General features: G+C 39.9%; 1 pseudogene; it reads left to right on the forward strand.

The window, feature by feature from the left end:
• The first annotated feature begins 6,819 nt into the window (after positions 1–6,819).
• Positions 6,820–6,882, forward strand: LOC136321112 (U6 spliceosomal RNA; annotated as a pseudogene).
• The last annotated feature ends 10,292 nt before the right edge of the window (positions 6,883–17,174 follow it).

Below are 17,174 nucleotides of genomic sequence, written 5' to 3' on the forward strand. Positions count from 1 at the left end.
TATAAAAAACAATTAAAATTATGACAAATAAAGAAGAAAAACCACAGGAAAAAATTATCAAAAGCAAACAAAAAATAAAAAACAAAACACCCACAAAAATAATAAAAATATAAAAAATTTTAAAAATGAAATTCAAAAATGAAAAAGAGAAGGAATAAGAGGTAAAAAGGAATAAAGGGGAGAAAAAAGGAAAAATAAATTTCAGTTTTGAGAAGTTTCTTCCAGTAGGTGTCACTATTACAGTTTTTACTTCTGTGAGGTTCCTGGGCTGTCTACTGACTTGTTGCTGTTGCAATGATGTAAGCGGGGCCACAGTCACATTGGTGGGTGGGGTGTGTTGTGAGGGCTTTACGGCTTCAGCTTTATAGCTTCAGCTTTCCTGCTTTATGGCTCTAACAATGGCATTTTCAGGCTTCTGGGTGCTCCTTCCTACATGTCAACAGATCTGGGAAGCGTACTTAGAGCACCTCTGTTCTTCAAGGGAGGGAACAGCTCTAGAGACCTCTGTGTAGTTTGTCTCTGCCCCTCTCTGTACTACAAGGTGAGAGAGGCAGAATCTGGTGCGCTGAGTGGCCATACTTCAGTTTTCTGTCTCTACCATGTCCGGGCTGCAGGAAGACCCCGAGAACACTGGTTGTGACCCCACATTCTGACGACTTTGGTTTATCTCACCCTCGGCCCCTCTGTCTCACCGCTCCTCCCAGCAGAAGGAGACCCACTTCCCAAGTTTCCCTCTTTGCACTCCTCAGACAAAATCCAGAAAGCCTGAGCTTCCCTTCTTCCCAAAGTTCAGTGAGAAAAAAAAAAAATCCCAGTCACTGCAGGTCTGTCTCCTCTTCTCTCCATAGCATGCCACGATTGCATTTTATCTTCCACCTTCCCTTTCATCCTGTCCCACCTTTAGTCTATTTGGTGTACGAATCTTTAAGGCATGCCTATGGGTCCAACTGGGGTTCTATCTGCATTATAATTGTTCAACTTGTTGAAACTTCAAGAGGAGAGATCAAGAGTATCTCTCACACCACCATTACTCTGACATTATCTCCAACAATTTTCAAATACAGTCGTCCCTCGCCATATCACAGTTCACTTTTTGCAGTCTCACTGTATTGTGGATTTTTAAATTGTATATATCGCAAGATTTTGCTGTATATAGGTATATTTATATATTTATTATTTTAATTATTTTTGCAGTAAAATAAGCATTTTCTAGCCTAAAAGTTGAAAACTATATAAAAACTATATAAAGATATTAATTAAAACATATCAAAAATATTAAATCGAGATAAAATGCATAGTGTACAGCAGATGAGTAGACAAAGATTCGCATGTATGGATACTGCACCACCTAATGAAGCACCTGGTGAAGTGGTACCTTCAGAAGAGCTGTAATGCTCTTCTTGACTGTGCAGTACATTCATCTCATGATTATCACTTTCATCATCATCAGTACTGCACAGCTAATTCATCATCATCATCATCATTCAAGTTGTAGTACATTCACTGGTAAGTACTTATATAGACTTTTATATGTTGTCAGAATTATGTAGATTTTTTTTTGTTTTTTGGGTTTTGTTTTTTTTTTTGTATTTTTCTGAAGCTGGAAACGGGGAGGCAGTCAGACAGACTCCCGCATGCGCCCGACTGGGATCCACCCGGCACACCCACCAGGGGGCGATGCTCTGCCCATCTGGAGCATCGCTCTGTCGCAACCAGAGCCACTCTAGCCCCTGGGGCAGAGGCCAAGGAGCCATCCCCAGCGCCCGGGCCATCTTTGCTCCAATGGAGCCTCGGCTGCGGGAGGGGAAGAGAGAGACAGAGAGGAAGGAGAGGGGGAGGGGTGGAGAAGCAGATGGGCGTTTCTCCTGTGTGTCCTGGCCGGGAATCGAACCTGGGACTTCTGCATGCCAGGCCGACGCTCTACCACTGAGCCAACTGGCCAGGGCCAGAATTATGTAGGTTTAAAAGTGTAGAAAGTGTTTAAGAGCATAGGAAGTGTTTATAAGAGTGCGGGAAGGGTTTATAAAGCCTGAAAATATATATAAATAATAAAATAAATATAAGGTCGCTACTTCACGGATTTTTGCAGATCGCAGGGGGTTCTGAAACTTAACCCTCGTGATAGACAAGGGACCACTGTTTACAATAGAGTATTATTAACTATAGTCATTATACTATATATTACAGCCCCAGGAGTTATTTACTCTATAATTGGAGGTTTACCCCTTTTGGCCACCTTCATCCATGTCACCTACCTCTAGCAACTACCAATCTGCTCTTTGTGTATCTATGAGTTTTTCTTAATATCTCACATATAAATGGGATCATACCTTATTTGTCTTTCTCTGTCTGACTTTTTTTGTTTTTTTATTTGTTTGTTTGTTTTGTGACAGACAGAGAGAGAGACAGATAGGGACAGACAGACAGGAAGGGAGACAGATGAGAAGCATCAATTCTTTGTTGTGGCACTTTAGTTGTTCATTGATTGCTTTCTCATATGTGCCTTGATGGGGAGCAGGTGGCTACAGCAGAGCGAATGACCCCTTGCTCGAGCCAGCGACCTTAGGCTCAAGCCATCAACCATGGGGTCATGTCTATGATCCCACACTCAAGCTAGCAACACCATGCTCAAACTGGCAACCCATGCTCAAGCCAGATGAGCCCACGCTCATGCCAGTGACCTTGGGGTTTCAAACCTGGGTCCTCTGCATCCCACTCTGATGCTCTATCCACTGTGCTACCACCTGGTCAAGCTCTGTCTGACTTATTTTACTTACCATAATGCCCTCAAGTTATATTCATATTGTTGCAAAGGGCAGGATTTTCTTTGTCTTATAGCTGAATAATATATCATTGTATCTACTATACACCACATTTTCTTTATTCATTCATTCTTTGGCAGACACTAAGGTTTCCCTGTCTTGGCTATTCTATTATAAATGATGCTACAGTGGATATACAGGTGCAAATATCTTTTTGAGTTAGTGTTTTTATTTCCTTTGGATAAATACTCAGAAGTAGAATTACTAGATAACATGGTAGATCTACTTTTAATTTGCTGAGGAATCTTTACACTGTTTTTTATTGTGGCTGCACCAATTCACGTTCCCACCAACAGTGCAAAGTATACTACTGACATGTTATTCTACTCAGTTTTTAGCTAATAGATCAGACAAGTATTGTTTTAAAATATGTTTCTCAAACAACTAATAATAATAATGATAAATTTAATATACACATGTACTTATTCTGAAAGTTTGGAAAGTTTACATATGTCAGTATGAAAATGTCAATAGTTAATTTTATTCTTTTCCTTTCTATTTAACTTTATTTCTATTTTTTTCTAATGAAGATGAATTACTTGTATAATATTTAAGGGTTAAGTTTGTAGAAATGTTCATGCATAGAACAGAAATGGTTGCTAGCCAAATTTTGCCTGCTTCAACTGAAAAATTAATTTAAAAGTGTTCCCATCCAGTATTCCCATGTTACACATGACAAGACTAAAGTAATGCTGACCTGTGGTGGTGCAGTGGATAAAGTGTCGACTTTGAATACTGAGGTCACTGGTTCGAAACCCTGGGTTTATCCAGCCAAGGAATATATAAGAAGCAACTACTACAGTTAATGCTTCCAGCTCCTTTCTCCCCCTTTCTCTCTCTCTCTCTCTCTCTCATCTCTCTCCCTCTCTCTCCTCGCTAAATTCAATAAATAAAAAAATGTTTTAAAAAAGACTGTGGTAAAGTGCAGTTATGTTTATTTAGCTAGTTATAATCAGAGTGCATAGATCATACCACTAATGGTTCTCAAACTTGACTGATGGAAAGGATAATAAAAACACTTGACTGGACTCTACCCCAGATTAAGTGAATTAGAATCAGAACTTCTGTGAACCAGAAGGTCCAGGTTCTCCACACTGCCTCTAAAGAACCTAAGAAAAATAAAGAGGAATGAGGGGACCATTGCATTAAAAACAAAATCAACAGAAACTTAAATACCTATGTATAAACTAGAAAGCCCGGCGGTCATACGAAATGACTGCTGTTCTAGATATTATAAATTGTAATGAAAATGATTTGTGCAAAGGTGTCTGCTAATTCAAACTGAATTACCCAGGGCAGGTGGCGAGGACGCCCCTTTGCTTAGTGCCCCATGGGGTTTCCCCCTTCTACAATACTTGCTTAATTGCTTAAAGTAGAGTGCAATGAAGGAAACCACTGGCGGTACATTTCTTAAGAGCCACCGCTAGCTCAATAAATAAAGGTGATTTAAATAATAAAATGTTAATTCACATGTCAAAGATTTCTTTGTACACAACACTTCAATTAGTGGAACTACAATGTTTTCGTACTTGCAACATTGAGAAAATCCTTTCTTGCCATGGTCAAATCGATTAGTTTCTAACTTGAAGTTTAAGGACTGACAGTGTTCACATTTAATATTCATGTCACCAGAGGAATGCTCAAAAATTAAAGTTTCTCCGTTTGAAACTGTTTTAATCCTTTTTGCGTTTCGGTCAGCATTACTCTGTTGTTTTTTTGCATTTCTCTCCTGCCTTTGTTCAAGGGACTCATTTTGTTGAGACAGGCTTTTTTGTCTTGCTTCTGAGGCAAGCCTTGTTTCTCTATGCTCATCAGTCTCATTTTGCCGAGAAAGACGCATTTGCTCTGCAACTGAAGCAAGCCTTGTCTTTCTCTGCTCAGTGGTTTCTTTTTGTCGAGAAATTCATTTTTGTGCAGCTTTAGCTCCTTTTCTCTCCTCTTCAGTGCTGTATTTTCTAAGAGGCATTCTTAAAAGAAATTACGTTAAGACGTAGTTTTTATGTAAAACAGATGATTGCCAATGCAAACAAATGTTCACCTTCCCCCTGACCCGCTCAATTTGCGTTCAGCCATGGCAACTTCACCCCATTGGCTAGTACAGTTACGCAAGCAACCAATAAGCTATCGGCAACAGACACTTAAGCCGCATATAATAAAGATTTCCCTTTCCTAAACATATACTTTTTGTATATGTGTGATCCAGATAATTTCAAAATACATCTTGGCAATAGAGATACTCTATCTATCTTTTATACTAGGGTACAATTGCTCCTTCTTTGCATTCTTTATATAAATTCACATTTCAGATTCTGCAAAGTATAATAAGAATAACTAAAATGTATTGAAGATTTACTAGGTATTACATACTGGTCTACATATTTTACTCAGTCATCTCACTCCTATGAGGTAAGTATTACTGTTATTTCTGTTTTACATGAAAACAGTGGAGCTTAGAAAAGTTAGATAACTTTGCCTACAGTTAGCAAGCAGTTTAAGTGGGCAAACCTGGAGTTGAACTCAACCAAGCTCCAGAGTCTGTGCCCTCAAGCTCCACACCTCTGAGTAAATAAAGTGTTTAAACTTAATCAAGTCCAAAGAGTTAACTTGGATGCTGATTTCTACAGAATAAATCAATAGCTGGGCTTCAGAGGAAGAGGGAAAAACAGAGGACATAGGAAAGACAACTGTGCAAGTAGTACCTGAAGAAGAAACTAAGTTGTTTAAGTGGTTCTCCGGAGTAAAGTGTCTAAGCTTTAAGGTGTGGCTATCAAGTCATCTTTTAACTGCCCAACTGACTCCTTACTTTCTTCATGTCTGTGTTCAGAAAAGCTGAGGTTGCCTGAGAGCATCCGCTGTATAGGAGGAGTGTCATCGTATGTTGACTGTTACTTAATACTACATGTATTTAAAATAAAAGGGGAATTGTTCCCGGGTTCCACTGTCTATCAATAAACAAACAAGAATAACAGACCTACATTCTGTAACTATCTTAGTCTTAGTTTCCTCTTCAGCGAAATGAGGTCTTTTTTCTCCAGAGGGATTTAGAGAGATCTTTAATGCAATATAAAACACCTGCTACAGACTATTCAATATGTTTTTTTATCTTTCAACACTATTATTATGACTATAAGAGTAATTATAATTATTGTTAACACGGTATCTAGCATTTATGGATAACTTTTAATTTCTATTCCTTCAAACTCAAGGTACAAGAATAACCCTTTTGAAACTTTAGTACATGGGACTTAATAGAGTCAAAGTTGAGCAAGGGCATTTCAAACCCTCCCCATTTCCTATGCCTGCCCTGGGCTCACTCCTTGTAAGTTAAACTCATATTGTCCAAAATGTCAACTCCCCTAGAAGTCCTTGTAGTTTGAAACAATTTATCTAAAGGCAAAAAAATTTTACACAGCCCAATAGTCCCTATGATATCATTAAATTAGAACAAATTATAATGAATTTCTTGACTTATTTATTCACTTATATGTTGAATATTTATTCATCATCTAGTATGTGTCAGGAAGTGAGCTAGTTGTTTGATACATAATCATGAATAAAACAAAGTTCCTATTCATAAAAAAAAGTTTAATCTAAATGAAGATGCACATCACTTTAATACAATACAGTTTTACAATAGAATAATAGAGAAAGAAAAAGAATGATATAACACCACAGAGGAAGGGCACAATACCCAATGTAAGAAACTCAGGAGAGGCTTTCCAGAGAAACTGGAATCCATGCCAGGGCCTGAAGGATAAGCAAGAGTTAGCAAGAGAAGTGGAAGCAAAAGTGAGAATATTCAAATATTCTAAGCAGCAAGAATAGTCTGTGCAAAGGTCCAGAAGCAAATGACAGCAGAAGCCAGCTTTAGAGCATGTGATCTGTCCACAGGGCTCCATGCTCAGAAGCCACCTACATTTGTTTAATATTCTGTACTCACTACCTTCAAATTCTTAATTTTTTTTCTTTCAACGTGTCTTTTGTTAAAGTGCAATAGGTGCTTACTTCGGCAGCACATATACTAAAATTGGAACAACACAAAAAAGATTAGCATGGCCCCAGGGCTAATTGATTTAATAGGACAATTGGGCGCCTGCCTGAGCAGCAGGGATGCTCACACACAAGTGTCCACCACCCCTTGCTGCTCCATTTGCCTATACTGCTTGTCTGACAGCACAAAGTTCCCGTGGATCCACAGTATGTGGAAGTTCAGTGAGACTAAACACAAATGCAAAGTAAATGTTACATCTTTAATAGAGTGAGCGGGCTCTGACAGCCTCATTTCCTGTTACAACCAGAACTTGCTTCCACAACGGAAAGGAGGCAACGGTGTTCTGAGAAACATCAGTGACCAAGAACCCCTATGATATCTGCTTACTGTTGCTTCTCTGTTTTAGTCAACCACTCAAGCAAAAAATGGTCACTTAGGAAGAAAACAAACATAAGTATCTCATGGTTCTTTTCATTTCAGTCCCTCCTTTCTTACTCATCAGTAAATGAAGATAGGAAGTAGAAGTATTGGTAGAATTGTGTTTCCAAAAGTGAAAGAAAAACCGTTTAGTTCGTTTTTTGTGAAATGTTTCCACTGTATTAAAGGGAAGCAAACATATGTGCCTGAGTGAAGCACAAAATACAAATTGTGTGATTTCAGTGATTCAACGTACAAGATAAATGCTCTTACACTTGAAAACCGGCATTGCACAATACAAAATGAGTGATAAAATTAAAATTCATGACAATCAAATTTTTTAAAAAATATTTTTTCACTTAGAATGACACTAAGCAAATTAAAAAATCACTAAAACAACTGAAATGAGAGCCTGAGGAAGCAAGAAAAAGGCTTTATTTTTTTTTCCTGATTTTAAAAATAGGGGCCACAAATTTTCATTTTGTGCTGGGCCCTGCAGATTATGTAGCTTGCTCTGTGATGGCATAAAAAGTTCAGAACTACAGGAACGTTGAAGGTATTGTAAGTGTGGAAGCCAGGAAGGAGGAGGGAGAGACTTGAGTTAGAACAAACCACCTGACAAGCTGTTTGCAGGGGAAGCTAAAAGGCATTCTGTACCAGAGAAAACATCAGTTTTCAGAATCAAATACAGATGCCCTCTGAACAATGCAGGAATTAAAAGCACTGACCTTTGTGTAGTGGACAGCTGAAAAAAATAATTGAAAATTTATGTATAACTTTTGACTCTCCAAAAACTTACCTACAGTTATCCCTCGGCACCAGCCACCACCCCGCATCCCCAGTGGACACCAAAATCTGCAGTTGCTCGACTCTCTTATATAAAATGGCATAGAATAATGCATATGGTCAGCCCTCTGCATTCACATATTCCCAACTGCAGATCCAAAATACTGTCTTAGATTCAAGGTTGCTTGAATCCACCGTTGTGAAATCTGGCAAGATAGGAGGGTCAACTGTATATTTTATTGAGAGAAAAATCTGCTTGTAAGTGGACTCACATTGTTCAAACCCATGTTGCTCGAGGGTAACTGCAAAGGGCAATAAGGACCATCTCAGCCTCTTTTCTTTACCAATGGCACCAGTGCCTGGGATAGTATGATTTTGACTAGTGGCTGGGGCAGGGCAGTTATATTTTATTTTATTTATTTTTTTTTTTTTTCTGAAGCTGGAAACAGGGAGAGACAGTCAGACAGACTCCCGCATGCGCTTGACCCGGATCCACCCGGCACGCCCACCAGGGGCGACGCCCTGCCCACCAGGGGGTGACGCTTCGCCCCTCTAGGGCGTTGCTCTGCCACGACCAGAGCCACTCCAGCGCCTGGGGCAGAGGCCAGGGAGCCATCCCCAGCGCCTGGGCCATCCCCGCTCCAATGGAGCCCCGGCTGCGGGAGGGGAAGAGAGAGACAGAGAGGAAGGGGGGGGTGGAGAAACAAATGGGCGCCTCTCCTATGTGCCCTGGCCGGGAATCGAACCCGGGTCCCCCGCACGCCAGGCCGACGCCCTACCGCTGAGCCAACCGGCCAGGGCCGGGCAGGGCAGTTTTAGATGCTTCAGCTGTTTCCCTCTGCCCTTTTCTATATGGGACCTGGACTTAAATGAGGTCCAAGCAGGGGAGGTGGGGAAGATTGGATAAGAACAGTATCAGACAGTAGTGTAATTCTGAGAAATCTCAGCCAGGCTAATGGTAAGGCCCTGACCTAAAATTCTGTCTCAGAGCAATCCTCTGCCCTACAGTTCTGGTACCTACACTGCACTCAGTCATTGGCTGGGAGCAACCAGGATGGAGGATGGGGGTGTGGCTTGGTGTGAACCCACCCTCGATCCAAAAGGTGCCTCAGCTGGGGCTGTCAGTCAGCTGCACTCCTCCTGGCAGGTTCTCTTGAAGGACATCTGAAGTAGAGGGCCTCCACGACTACCACAGAGAAGAAACAGGGTAGAAAGATATATACAAGAATATTTGTAAGGCAGTGTTTATATGTTTATAATAACCCCAAGCTAGAAATAACTCAGATGTCCATCAGCAGAAGCATGAATGAATAAACAGTGGAACCGGCTACAGTGAAAAACTTTTCAGCAATAAATGCGCTACAACTACAGTTCATCGACATGGATGAAATTCACAATGTTCAACCAAAAAAAGAAAGTCAAAGAAGAATAATGAAATACAATGTTTCCGTATATCAAGTTCAAGGATATGCAAAATTAAATTAGATATTCTTTTTGTTTTTTAGAATGAGAGAGACATACAGGCAGACAGACAGACAGATAGGAACAGACAGACAGGAAGGGAGAGAGATAAGCATCAATTCATAGTTGCAGCACCTCAGTTACTCATTAATTGCTTTTTCACACATGCCTTGACCAGGGACTCCAGTCGACCCAGTGACCCTTTGCTCAAGCCAGTGACTTTGGGCCCAAGCCAGCAACCTTAGGCTTCAAACCCGCAACCTTTGCGCTCAAGCCAGTGACCATGAGATCATGTCTATGATCCTGTATAGCTCAAGCCAATGACCCCAAGCTCAAGCTGGTGAGCCTGTACTCATGCCAGTGACCTTGGGGTCTCACACCTGGATCCTTAAAAAAAAACCCATTAACACAAGTGTAAGGATAAAAATTACCTCTGAGAGAAGAAAGGGGAATCTTGGTAGGCTTCTAAGGGACTGATAACTCTATTTCTTTACCTGACAGATGGGTTCAGGCATGGGAGTTCATTTTAATATTGTTCATTGGATTACACAATATGTTTCATAGACTTTTTCTCTGTACTTGATGTATACTGCTCACAAAAATTAGAGGATATTTTATTGCTTCATATTCATTTTGATATATCCCCTATGTTTTTTGAACAGTGTGTATTTTGCAATGAAAAATTTTAATATGACCATGTCACTAAACATGTGAAAGACATTTACTTTTTTAAAATAATCCTTTCAGCAAGCCAGATAGAGAAAAAAAAACTTCTACATCCCAGTGAAAGCTATTAAACAGAAACATGCATTAAAGCAGCACAAGTAAGGACAGAAAATTAAAAGCATCCCCGTTAGAGTCAGGAGAGGTGCAAGGATGCCCTGTCATTGTTAGTTAGTCTCCATCCATACGAGAGCCTTACATTTTTAAAATAAAGTTGAAGACATTTAACTCACTAATGAATAGTTGGTACTTACTCTATTTGCTATTCTGACAATGTCTTGACTGACATTCTCATCACAATGTGACTTTATCATACTCCCAGGAACAATTATGAACATGCAGTTCCAACTTATTTTCATAATGAATTAATTGCACCAATAATACTAATTGTTTTAAACTGAACTCTTCTAGACTTTTAATTCTATTTCTCTGCTTCTTGTCCATGATTACCTTTCAGAGACCCATGCCTTCAGGAGATGATCAATGAGGCAGTTTGGAACAGTAAAAAGTGTGTAACCTTGAAGTCAGTCAGGTATAATCTCCAAATCCAGCTCAAACACTTCCAAGTTGGATATGACCTGGGGTATACCACTTAAGGTCTCCATTCTTCTGTTTGATGTCTTTTAAAATGAGGTGAATAATGCCTGCTTTGCATAGATGCCATGAACTTTCAGAATAATACATACCAAGGGCCTAACTCAAGGCCTAGATATAAAAGATGATCCAAATGATATAGTTGTGAATATTTTCTTAATTTTAGAATAGCCAGCCAAACTGCCAATTCAGGGTCTTGGACAGGAGTTGGTATGCTGCCACTGCCCTTATACCTCTGTCCTATTTACCATATTTATTGATGGCTTGAGATGTGGATGAAATTTCTAGATGATACAAAACAGGACTAGATGACTAAAACATTTTAGTGGTCTCCAAGAACACTGGAACCAAAACCAACAAGGTGAAACTTGATGAGTAAAATGAAGGCCCCCCGGTTTGATCTTTGATATTTGCACTTGACACTGGACAAGTCTAAAAGACAGGCCCACGTGGCTCTAAGTTTGATATGAGCTAACAGTTTGTGAGAACGCGATAACAGATGCAGATTTCGGTTATTTGACAAGATAGGCAGCGTCCGAAGAAAGCGGCAGAGCAGACTGATGTGGCAGCCCCAGCTGCAGGAGGCTGAGAAGGCGGCTCTCTCCTCGTTAGAGTCCCATTACCCTTCCCAGAGACCCTCACAAAGGGGTGCTCATAACATGCAGACTCGGATCCCGCTGATCTCGGTCCAATTTATAAAATACTAAAATGTCTATTACAAAAACATCCCCAGGGGATGGGAACCACAAACCAACACAAAACTTGGTTTTGTTTTTTGTTTTTGTTTTAATTTTAACACATGGCAGCAACAGTATAACAAAATGGTACAAAATAACCAAAGGAACAAAAGCAGGAAAAAAGAGAAGGTCGGGATTACAGTCATGGTTATTGTAATAACTTGGTCATATTCCTGCTTTTGAAGCACTAATTTCTCTAATTCATTTAAAAGAAAATCAATCAATTGCTTCTGATATTCTCTCCCATCTCCAAAATTATCTTTAAGTTTTTAACTACACATTGCCACTGGGTGGCGCTAAAAGTCCACAAAAGTATCTTGGAACTACTACAGAAAGCAAGTAAATTAAAGCAGGCAGCCGCTGACTGGTTTTCTCACACACACACACACACACACACACACACACACACAACATTTAAAATATTTTCTCTCTTGCAGTGATGTATAAAGAAGCACAAACATGGAAAGAAAGGACGTGGCCATCTTTAAAAAGCATCTCTGCAACTGAAATAAAAAAGAACCCAGCCAGCTAGGAAAGAGGTTACTGAAGTAGTTTCAGAGATCAATAATGTGCAATCTCCTTTAGCTGAGGGTGTAATTGGCAGCTTACAATAATGACAAAATCAAAATTATTGCCCAGAGGTTTGTTGGGTTTTTTAAATCAGCTTTTTTCAGTTGCATAAAGGCGCGTCTCTCTTCTGCAGCTATATTTTGCACGTGTACACTGTGCAGATGTGAGAATCATATGAATATACGTTAAACACATTTCTTCAAAGAAACCAGAGGCTGCCCTTGAGGTCCAGACGGCCTGTCTGGCTCCAGAACTATCCCCTTGGGAAAATCAAATACCAAATGCCACTCAGACAACCAATTATTGCACCGTTTTAGATAAGGCAACTGCACTTTCCCCCTTTGTTAAACTCCTAAAAGGCTGCAAAACAGAGGAGGGAGGAATAATGAGCTTTTCATTATCTATAGAGTATGTACTGAAAGGTCCTTTGACAAAGAGAAGATGGAAATCTTTGTGTCTCAACTGGCCTTTGCATTTTCTTTTGTCACTCTGCTAACATTTTCCAATTTTCAGTGCCCTTTTATTGTGCTGCTTTATCTAATACATGTTTAAGAAGATATAGTTAGGTAATAGCAAAATAGCTGGTGGTGCTAGGTCATTAAAAAAATAGCTAACACTTAACATAATGAGCTTTTATTGCCTGCCAGGTGCTGAGCAGTTTACCTCCTCATTCCCTTTAATATTTACAACAGTCCCATGAGGAAGGAATTATTATCAACTCCACTTTGCAAGTATAGAAATGAAGCCTGAGCAGGGTTAATTAACTTGTGCAAAGATACACAGCTAGAAAAAGGCAGTACCTGGCTCAGATGCCCCTCTGCACCAAAATGCATGCTCTTCCTTTTCTATAAGCAGATTTCACTGAGATTTCAGGATGTCCTAGTTAAAGAACACAGCCTCAGGGAAGATGTCCTGGTTAGGAGCCACCTTGCTGGCCCCGTCCCATCAGCCCCTAGGTCCCACAGAGCCAGTGGGGTCTGAGGATGAAGGAAGACCACATCCTGGCTTCCCAAAGGGATGTTTCACCCCAATAATCTCAGCATCCCCTCTGCATCCAATAGAGAGGCTCATCAGACAGTCATTCTTGATCCTACTGACCTCAATTTCAGCCCATCGCAGTCACTGGAGAGCATCCCAGAAATAACTGTAAGAGCTTGGGCATGTTAGTGAGACTCATTTATGATTTTAGATCTTTGAAACAACAATAACAATACCTATCTTAGGTTGAGAATTAAGTGAGTTACTGTATATAATGCTTCTAATGCCTGGAACACTGTAGGGACTATAAATGTTGACTATTATCATTATCATTGAGCCAGCAATTCCAAATTTGCACCCCCTTTTCTAATCACAGCCTCTTTGTCTATCCCCTCTCTCTACACATAACTACTGGTCTACAATGAAAGCATCTTCATTTTCAGGTCCTAGCCTCTCTAAATAATCTTGCAGCTGGCTGACAGACTAGTGTCACTACAATGCTACCCAATTTATGACACTTTCCATATTACCAAAAAATAATAATAATAACCCCCACTAACTAGAAACTAAAGTTCTACATTTTAGTCCAAAATCCAATGCTTTTCCACCATCTGCTCTCAACCAATCTTTCCAAGCGTTTCTCCCTCATTCTTGCTTTATTCCAGGCATGTCTCATGACCACACTATGCCTTTGCACACACCCTTCCACATGTCTTTATGCCCACCCCCAACAGTCAAAAGGTGACACCACATAAGACATATGTTAGATTCTACTTTCTCCCATCCTGAAGTAATTTTTTAAAGTAGGAATTCCCATAGGTCTTTTATTGAAGGGAGAGGAGTTGCCACTTGTGCACTTCTCTGCACTACACTTATTCACTGGTTTTATTGTTATTTTACTCTTATTTTATGGCAAATTATAAACAGATTGACAGCAGGGACTATTGAAATCATACACATTGATTTCTGTAGATGAAAGTCCTGAGCTGGCGTACAAGAAGCACTGCAGGAACTTTTCCCCAGAACAAAGCTGGACAGAACTCCTCCTCCAGGCTAACAGGAACCTGTCGCTTTGGTCCTAAGAGCATGAAAACACAAGTAGAAGCTTCTAAGAAGGTGTGTGTGAGGTACTCAGTCCTTCTGGATTTCCTGAGGTAGTAAAGTACAGTCAGCACCAAGCAGCAAACAGATAAACTTTTCTAGCAGGCTCTAGCTAATGAAACACACCTGCAAATTCTAAGGTTGTAATGGAGACTGCCAGTACCAAGGAATATTAGAAAAGATCAAGAAGGGACATACATTATTTTTTAATGGTCTTTACCATTCAAGAATGAGGAGCTAATCTCTTAAGTGTCAAGGTACTCTGGCCAAAAAGTTTGTAAAATAAAATGTGTGCCTTCTTTAATTTGCATAACACACACACACACACACACACACACACACACACACACACACGAGGTTTGTCTTTGATCTTCCAAATACTCATTGCTCTGAAGCAAACATAGCAAGGGAGCCCACGTTCCAGGATGTTTATGATACCTCGTAGTGTCCGCATTAGTCAGGTCTGGGTAGGCAAGGCTACCGTGATCAATCCAAAAATCTCAGAGGTTCAACAGAAAAAGGTTAATTTTTCACTTATGCCACATGTCCCTTTCAGGCGGGAGCCTTACTACACATAGTCACTCATGGACCTCAGCTCACAGAGGCTCTGCCATCTGGAACATCACCCTGGAACAGTCCCTATGGGAGGCAAAGAGAATTCACACCGGCCCAGAAATGACAAGTCACTTTCACTCACAGCTCATTGGCCAGGAGTAGTCACATGGCTCTACCTATCTGTGAGGGGGGACTGGACATGGACCTCCTGGTGAACATTCCTGTGTTTCTCCTCTTTTGGCTATCCGGGTCTGTTGCTTCTGGAAAAGGTATAGGAAACTCAATAATAAGTCATAAAGGAGCATATAGAGAATCCAAACAGATGACTTCATATGTTTCATTACTGGATCAGGAAATTAAATTTCTTCTGAGCCCCATTAATATCTGAGTTAAAATAATCCCCCAGGCTTTCTTTGATATTTTGATCAATAGAATGATTACTTTATATGACTAAGTGAAACATTTTCTCTGTACCTTTTCAATAGAGAATGGTCAGACAATAAACACTTGAATGTGTTGGGTCAAGAGTAAAGTTAAAAATGACATTTTCATTTGTGCTGTGACTTTATGAAGTTATTATTTGTGGTGGTGGTGATTTTTTATTACCTGTGTCCTAAAAGAAAAAAATGCATTAATAAGAAGCCCCAAACCATCTTTCTTTGCATAAAAATGTGAAGTGACATAATAAATGAATCTATCAGGCAATTTCTCTAATTTGAGTGAAGCCAAAACTCCAGGGACTAAAGGCAATAATTATTGCTGCTTTCTCTTGCTGATGCTCAAGATATTTATCCAAGAGAGTTAAAGAAGAAGAAATGCAAAATACAAGAAAGGATTTTCAAGCAGTGCTTTGAAATTAAGAATGTTTTAAATTTTCAGTCAGGTAGTCATCAGTCCAGTAATCGTAATATTGGTTTTGTTGTTATCCGCAAACAGTGGTTTGGGATACAATGCTGCTTGAGGCCTGATCCAAAGGTAATCTTGCCCTGTTTTAACATTCCAAAGTTTTGAATGCAAAGCAGTTTCTCCAGGACAGCAATTCAGACTCTGTTTTATAGTGGCTCCATATATATTATTTTTTTTACAAGAGAAAGAGGCCAAGAGTGTCAGAGAGACAAAAACAATAGAATTTTGCAAATAAACAGGTCAGTAATAAACAGGAAAAAAAAACTCAATACAGTAGAATCAAGAATGCAGAAATCAGACAATAAGGGGGATTTTTGTTAACTTTTTAGTTTGAAATAATTTTAGACTTGCAGAGAAGTAGCAAAAATAGAACAGATAGTTCCCATATACCCCTCACTCAGCTCCCCCTAATGTCAATGTCTTGCAAAAGCATAGCACAATCATCAAAACCAAGATTTTAAACTAAAGTAGAGATTTTATTTGGATTGCACTGGTTTTTCCAAATCTTCTGTTCTTTTTCTGTTCTGGGATCCAATCCAGGAATCCCACTATGCATTTGGTTGTGCCTCTTCAGTTTCCTCCCTTCTGTGACAACTCCTCACCTTTCCTGTGTTTCATGGCATGCGTTTAAAGAGTGCCGTTCAGTTATTCTGTCCCTCGGTTTGGGTTCATCTGATGTATTCTCACACTTAGACTGAGGTCATGCATGGTGGGTCCTTCTCAGCATATCATATTGGAGGGTTTATGATGTTGATAACACATGTTTACTTCATCACTTGGCTAAGGCCCTGCCCGCCAGCTTTCTCTACTGTAAAGTTACACGTTTTCCCTTTGTGATAAATATCTTGGAAGAGTTGCTTTTTGACTCTGCAGCTATCCTGTTTCTCCTCAAATTTGGGCTCACTTTTAACTTTAGCATCCAACAGTGGACCTGCCGACAACAATTATTACTCTGGTACTGAGTTTCCTCCTTCCACATTTATTAATTGGAATTTTTCTGTAAGAAAGGGCTGTCTCTTCTCCTCATTTACATATGTAGTTAAGCATTTATATCTATGGATTCATGGATATTTATCTTATGCGTAATAATCCCTATTATTGCTACTTATTTTGTTGCTCAAATTGGTTCAGCTTTGACCAACCGGGAGATTTCTTTCAGTTTGGTTCCTGTACTTTTCAACATGCCTCTTCGGGGTTGAGTTTCTAATTTAAAGACTTGATTGCAGCTTTTAAAATAAAACCAGCCTGGTGGAAAGATTACACTGCAATGCCCTACTCTAATAAAACTGTTCACCCATTTTCTTCTCAAACTTTGAGACAGACTGCTTAGGAGCCTCAGGTCACATCAAAGGCTGCTGTAAAGTGAACAGTATTATTCTAAATTATCGACAGCGCTGCCATTGTACACGTGAGTATGTGGGCAGATGAGAGAACAAGCCAGAGGGCCACCCGGGGCACCAGTGGGTCTGTCTGGGCGAGTTTCAGAGATTTTAGTATTCCTGGTATGGGGTGGCCCTCAGCCTTTAAGAAGGT

The sequence above is a fragment of the Saccopteryx bilineata genome, chromosome 1, assembly GCF_036850765.1.
Source record: "Saccopteryx bilineata isolate mSacBil1 chromosome 1, mSacBil1_pri_phased_curated, whole genome shotgun sequence".
NCBI classification, from domain to species: domain Eukaryota; kingdom Metazoa; phylum Chordata; class Mammalia; order Chiroptera; family Emballonuridae; genus Saccopteryx; species Saccopteryx bilineata.